This window comes from Drosophila persimilis, unplaced genomic scaffold (genome assembly GCF_003286085.1).
Source record: "Drosophila persimilis strain 14011-0111.01,24,50 unplaced genomic scaffold, DperRS2 tig00000191-arrow-pilon, whole genome shotgun sequence".
Taxonomy (NCBI): domain Eukaryota; kingdom Metazoa; phylum Arthropoda; class Insecta; order Diptera; family Drosophilidae; genus Drosophila; species Drosophila persimilis.
Window position 1 is genome coordinate 10712313 of NW_020825298.1, and position 6216 is coordinate 10718528.

A 6216-nucleotide genomic window follows, 5' to 3' on the forward strand; every position below is an offset into this window, starting at 1 on the left:
TTTGCATTCGCCCTGTGGCTGCCTTTTTACTTTTTATGGGTTTGTGTGTGTGTGCTATACCCTCCACCCCTTAGCACCCTTAGCACCCTACTCCATCCCACCACCCTCCCCCATGGGCCATGGCTTTCTCCACTTCTTCTTCCGACTGTAACTCCTTCGGTGGCTGCCTCCTTTTTGGGATTTGCATATAAACCACTTGCAAATGTATGCGCGCGCACAAACACTCGTACACAATCGCAACACACACACACACACACACAAGTACACTTTTGCTATTTGCATTGCGGCATCACTAGAGCGAAAGAGAGGGCTGGACTCAAAGAGTGAGTGAGAGAGCAAGAGCCTTACCGTCATATAAATTTTCGATTGATATGCAAACTTAAAAGGAACCGCAAAAATTATGCTCCACTGAGCTGATGCTGATGCCGGAGCGGTGGACGTTCTATTTCTGCACTCACTGTATTTGTGGATGTGTGTGCGTGGATGTGTGGGGGCTACACGAGAGAGGGTGGACTCAGGACTTGGGGCTCCAAGGAAATACAACCAGGGATAGCCTTGGTATAGGCAGGGATGTGGAGATAGCAGGTGAATGGTTTTATTGGTAAAGAACTATACTCTAACTACATCGATGGATGGTACTAGTAGTGTCCTTATTATAAAGAATATAATGCCATATTGGGGAGTCTTCTAGCTACTAATCAAGCACGTATGCTGCAAGAAGCTTTCTTGGTAGGGTTCCTATATAGTTCCTATAGATACCATTGAAAACTATTGCTAATGACAGAAGATGTCTTGAAGGACCATCGCAATGGAAGCATCGATGCTGTGGGAGACCTTAAACCTTCAGGGATTCCAATTAGTCGCCTTTCAAGATGGCTCTCCCATCCCTCTGCCACCAACTCTAAGATCAACTCTCGCCTTTAAGGACATGTACGTACGTATCTGTACGAGTGTGTGCACAACTTGGGCATGTTATAAAAATTCAACAAGCTGCCTGCTGTCTAAGGCTGGAAGGCCACCGGAGCCAGCTTACTTCGGGCAATGGCAAATAGCTTTGGTGCCCCCCCCTCCACCCCCCCTGTAGCACCACCCTCTGTCTGTGGGAGGGGCTCCACTAAGCCAGAGCCAACCAGCGACCGAGCAGCCATCCAAAAACTGTGTGAGCCCTGAAGCGGCAGCCCAACTAAACCCTCTGCTTAAACATTTAACAAACTGCAGGCCAAAAGCTCGACAGGCCGCGCCGCTTGACTGACAGTTGACTGCGTTCGATGTTCGATGTTGCAATTGTTGTTGCAATTGTTGCTGTTGCTGCTGTTGCATGGGGTTTTGCATATTCGGGCTCTGACGCACACAGAAAACCAAATGAAATTTATTTTCCAATCAAATTGAAATGCAAACATGAGCAACGATTGTGCCCTGCCGCTGGAGAGACGCAGAGATGGATGGATGGATGGATGGATGCATCGACTGCCAAAAATTGGAATTGAAAAAGTCATGATAACCAAAAATTGCATGCTGTGTGACTTTGAATGACAGATGAGTTTTCCTTGCGGCTGCAACGGCAACGACTAACAACTAAAACAACTAAAACAACAAAGCGTTTACAATGAAAATGTCGCGCACGCGTTTGCCAAAAACAAGAATCGAATATGAAGAAAAACACCAACAAATGACAGCTGGGAAAAGCAACAACAACAACAACAACAATGACACCTACAACAACGATTGTGGGTGGGCGCAGGACAATGCCAATGGAAACTTAATTCAAAATCAACAATAAACAAGAAAATATGAAAGGAAAACAGTTTAGCAGGAAAAAGAACTATCAGATAGATACCCTTAAGAAAAGAAAAGTCCACCTAGGGAATAAATAAAATATAGGGAATTGAAGACCTTGCCTTGGTAATCTTCAAAGCTAAAGTTCATCCATTGAAAACCCAACATACCCTCCACATTCAAAGGGTATCTAAAATGGCGGAAACGGAAGGAACGGAAGTTGGCAGCGCCACAAGACGTTGACGTTGACGTTGGTCGCCGTGTCGAATGGAAACTAGAACCTCTGCCATGCCGTCCTGCATACAAAACTCGATGAATGAGGAGCCCAAACCGAACAGAAGTGAGCCAAAACCGAAACAAACTGAACCTTACAGAACCGCTCAACGTTGTGTCGACCTTTGGGTTGCCTTTTTTTGTTGTTTTTGGTGTTTTGGCCTAACTGACTGACTGACTGACTGACTGCCTGGATGGCTGGCTGGCTGACTGGGCTCTGGCTGCTTCCGCTTTTTACGTTCATTGCCTCTGCCACAATTTTAATTTTCCTAATGGATATCGATCCCAGAGTCGGAGTCGTCGTCGCAGCAACAACAACAACAACAACTGGCTGGCAAAAAGGATAATAGACTTCTTTATTGTGCATGCGACTCTATAAAAGTCAACTCCTGGACTTTGTTGTGTATACCCGTGCTCCGCCGCCAGACTATACTCTGTGTGTGTGTGTGGCACTGTGGGAGTGTGGCAGTGGCAGTGTGGCATTGCGGCAGTGTGGGAGTGGAAGTTTGGTGGTGGACACACACACACACACACCGACAATCGAGGCCAGACACAGAACGTTGTTGCATAAATACTTAAGCAACAACCTCACACAATAAATAATCTGCTACGTCATGCAAAAGGGAAACTCCAGCTCCATCCTTCAAAGGAGCTCCTGCAGGGGTTGGCAGACATTGAAAATTAGATTTCAACCAGGCTTAGATAACTCATTCCCCCAGTCGGAGCCACCCCCCGCACCCTATCGTGTGTGTTATCCAACCGCAGCTACACGTTGCAAAATGTTTATTTGAAATTTCGTTCAACATCTGCCTGCTGGATCCGCTAAAGTGCGAAAATTAAATGAGCCACAAGTCGGAGGTAGGCAGGATCCACATCCCCCTCCCCCTCCCCCTACCACCATCGTTCTCCTCTGTTTGTGTAGGTGTTTTTGTCTATTTTCCTGCTTCTATTTACATGGATTTTTGCCTGGTTCTCATTTCGAGCAAATACCATCTCTGGCAGCTGCCTCTGAGAAGCAGCTTGGAAATTGCCTAAATCATCATTTTGTTCGAATTTGTGTTTATATTTGCATAGAGGATACCACAACATTCGTTGGGCACAAGGGATGGATGCTGGCGAAAGTGAATCTTGAGATTTGTTAGAGGCAGGCTTTTTAATTAGGAGGAATACAAAGGGGAGAAGTGGCAGATGATTGTGCGAATGGAGGCCACTTTTGTTGAGATAATTATATTTTGTAATAATTACATTACATTAATAATACATGTAGGACCTGCATAGTTAACAAATCTCTTCATCTACAAATGAATTAGTGAGGAAAAGAGAGAAGTATTCGCTGGAGCGTTTCATAGATTTTATGTCTATAATATATATCCTATGGGGTTATAAAATTTGGTTCAATATATATGACCCATCTGTGTCTTCAATGGAACATATGTTCATATATAGATTCTCGTTGAACGACTATAATTCGAATGAGTTCAGTTCTTTAGTTCTTGGAGCCATGACTCGGAAAAGTAGAAGCATAAAACCACCCACAATTGATAGAATATGTTCCATGGATCGGAAACGATTGGTTTAATTCTTTGAATGGATGTTTTAAGCTGGGAATTCTGCATTAGTGCATTTTGGCGATGATTTTGCTGCCATTCTTCACTGTTTTCCACTTGCTTCAACCTTAAAATTCTCCGTCTTCACTGTCCTGGTAATCCCAAATGTAGAGCCTCCAAGAATAACTGGTTATTTAGGTATTTATAGTCCAATATCTTTTAAAATACATTACATTGGTCTGGGGGGACTGGTCTTGCACCTTCCCAAGGATTAACCATTAAGATTACTTCTGGTTTTTCTTTCTTATCGCTTGTCTTATCCCTCTGGGCTTCAAGTTACTTATTCATTATCCATACAACACCTAGGAGCTCCATTCAATTTCCTATATCTCACCCAAAAGATCATTCTCCCTCATCCTCTATGTATTCTGGTTACCCCTTCATTAGCCACCGCCTTAGACCACCTTTTGTTTAGTGAATTACTTGACCAGTTTATCCCATCTCTCACTCATTACCAAGTAACAATCACAATTAGAGCTATCAGGGCGGCTAAGACCCTCTTCCAGGAAGAAGTTATGCCACCAACTTATACAATTAAGTCCAGAATAGAGACAGAGTCAGAGAATGAACTGTCAGTTAAGCTTCAGCTGATGGAGGAGAGCCCTGATGGCTCCCAAACATATAACCGCATTCAACGATTCCGGGAACCTCGAGATCGAGGTCCAGTCTCCCGCACAGCAAAGACAAGTCCAATTCAATTTCAATTAAAAGCGAACTATCTTGCAACCAACAAGTGGAGCACACTGCCCCCCAAATCGATGCGATTCCGACGATATCCCGGCAACCGTGTGCCGGGCGGCAGCTTGAGTGACATGTCCTAATTCGTAAGCGTTGACTTTTACCGGCATTTCAATTAACCCAATTAATGGACGGGACCTAATTAAATTTTGAATTCATGTTCATGCTACTGCACACACACCCACATCCGCAGAGCGAGAGCGAATACCCCGCACACAGATACACACAGAGAGCGAGTCCACAGATACAGATACATCAGTCAGCTGTTTCTCTGCTGGCCAGCTGTCGCTCTGCTCTGCTCGGCTCGGCTCTGGCCTGTGTGTGCAAAGGAGACGGCGCGAAAGCTTTACAGTGGCGGCGACGGCGGCGGCGGCGGGTTAATGGGGGTGGCTATTGCTGGTGGGGGGTGTGGGGTGGGTGGTGGCTCTTGGGGGGGTCTGTAACAAGTATGTACTAATGTCGGCGTCTGGCTAACTGAGACACGGCTATGAATGAGTGTCCCGAACGGAGCTTGAAACTGAAGCTCGATGACCTTGATTATACAACACACACACACAGACACACACAGACACACACATACACGCGACACGACCCCATCCGACCTCTCCACCCCAGCACAGTGCCACTCCTCCTTCAACCCTGCGGAAGGAAGAGCAGCGTCAAATAAAAATGGCAAAAATAATGCCCCCAGAGAGACAGAGAGAGAGAAAGAGAGGAAAGGTAGCTGGTGCTGGTAACTGACATTACAACAAATCATCGGGCAACAAATGTTGGCAACTGGGTGCCAAGTCAACGAACTGCTAACCACAACACAGGCCCACACAGATACACAGATACACGGATACACGGATACATGTAGGAGTGGGCCTTGCAGGCGTGGCAAATGTCATTAAAATTGCAACAGGGGCCTTGAAGGAGGACCAGAAAGACACACGGGAGGGAGGTAGGCGGGGAGCAGGAGATGCTCCACCACACAGGAGACCCAAAAACCAAAAGACAAAATCAAAAGATCAATAATTATTATGATGTTAGCTGGCAGAAAAGCCCCAGCACACGGAACAGACACCAAAAACTAGACGTAGTAGAACCGCAAGAACCCAAGCCAAGTCAAGACATGTACAGACATCGCCACAGTGGGGAAAGGAAGGGGGGCCATGGAGCGAAAAGTTCGACAAGCGCATTACACACGGCCCAGCAATCATCGTTGGGGGTAGGGAAGGGGCTGTTGAGAGAGCCAGGGTGCAGGGTGCGGGGTGCAGGGTGCAGGGTGCAGGGTGCTAGGTGCGGGGTGCAGGGTGCTTGGTGCGCGGCATTTGCTTACAAGTGCAACCATTTTGTAGTACAAACTTCGAAAACCAAAAGCGAAAATTGGCAAAACAAAAGGCATACGACAAGCAGAGAGAGCCAAAGGGAAAAGCGGGGTAAAGGAAAAGCGGATGGACTGGATCTGGATCTGGACTGCCACCATTCCGAGATGCCTCAATGCCGTGTGTGTGTGGATTGTGGAATGTTGCAATGTTGCTCCAGCTACGTCTACGGCTAGAGCTCCCAGCTGGAGCGGTTCATGCGCACTGAACTCAACCGATTGGCCCGCTTCGACGCCATTTAGAAAATCCCATAGAGTGGGTAGCCAAGGCGAGAGAAAGAGAGAAGAGACCCCGCCAGCGAGAGAGACAGAGCACGGGGTGTGCGAGCAGTGCGGACAAACACCTGTTCCTGTTTCGAACTTCGAGACGCCCAAAAAAACACACGACGCGCATCTGTTGTCCGAAAAACGAAACACCACCAACAAGAACAACACGACGAGAACCGGTTGCAGCGA